General features: G+C 28.0%; 1 pseudogene; it reads left to right on the forward strand.

The window, feature by feature from the left end:
- The first annotated feature begins 633 nt into the window (after positions 1-633).
- On the forward strand, positions 634-736 carry LOC118610845 (annotated as a pseudogene).
- The last annotated feature ends 227 nt before the right edge of the window (positions 737-963 follow it).

Here is a 963-nt window from a genome sequence, read left to right on the forward strand (position 1 = left end):
ATTAAGTTAAAATCTGTATGTCTTACTATAGTGCTTAGTGTCTGCAATTTGCAATTCAAATTGAGTTAGTTTTCTACAACTGAAAAAATTTTTTCTTTCTAATATTGGAATTATTTTTTTAAAAGAACATCAAAGTGATTTTTGTGAAAAATAAATTTTCAACCAAAACAAACAAACAAACAAAAATTAAACGATTTGGTTCTATGGTATATTAAATGATTTTTATGGGTAAAGGACTTGAAAGAATTCAAGAGAACAAAATTAATTTTATGTTCTAATGTAGGAATAGTAGTAGCCAAAAGAGGAGTAAAAGATTTGACTAGGAAATGATGTAATAAAAGACTAAATGTGGAATGCTAGGAGTATTCAAAAGTAAATTTTCATAAAAGTATTCAAGTTATTTCCAGCAAGCAAAAAATAAATAAATAAATAAGTGCATTTATATATTACTTATCAGCTACAAAATATTTTGACAGAAATTATGTTTCATATAAAAAATAATTTTAATGAGATATAATGTACATGCCACATGACCCATCCACTTAAAGTGTACATGCAATGATTTTAGCACATCTAAAGAATTTTACAGCTATCAGCGTATTTAAAAAATTTATTTATTTATTTTAAATACTTATTGCTTCTTGGCCTTTTGGCTAAGATCAAGGGTAGTATTTGTTCTTTTCAATTTAACATCACCATATTGTAGTGTTTTCATTGTCTTAAAAGGAAACCCTGTACCTACCTATGTGTGGTTATTCCTCATTACTTTCCCTATCCCCAGCTTCAGAGAGCACCGATCTACTTTCAATCTCTATGCATTTCCCCATTTTCAACCTTTCATATAAATGCAGTCATACAGTATGTAGTCTTTTGTGACTTAGTCTTTAGGTAGCATAAAGTTTTCAAGGTGCCTCCATGTTTCTTGTTGTATCAATTATTCTTTTCTTGTCTTGTCTTTTCTTT

The sequence above is a fragment of the Rousettus aegyptiacus genome, unplaced genomic scaffold (assembly GCF_014176215.1).
Source record: "Rousettus aegyptiacus isolate mRouAeg1 unplaced genomic scaffold, mRouAeg1.p scaffold_m13_p_13, whole genome shotgun sequence".
In the NCBI taxonomy this organism is placed as follows: Eukaryota; Metazoa; Chordata; class Mammalia; order Chiroptera; family Pteropodidae; genus Rousettus; species Rousettus aegyptiacus.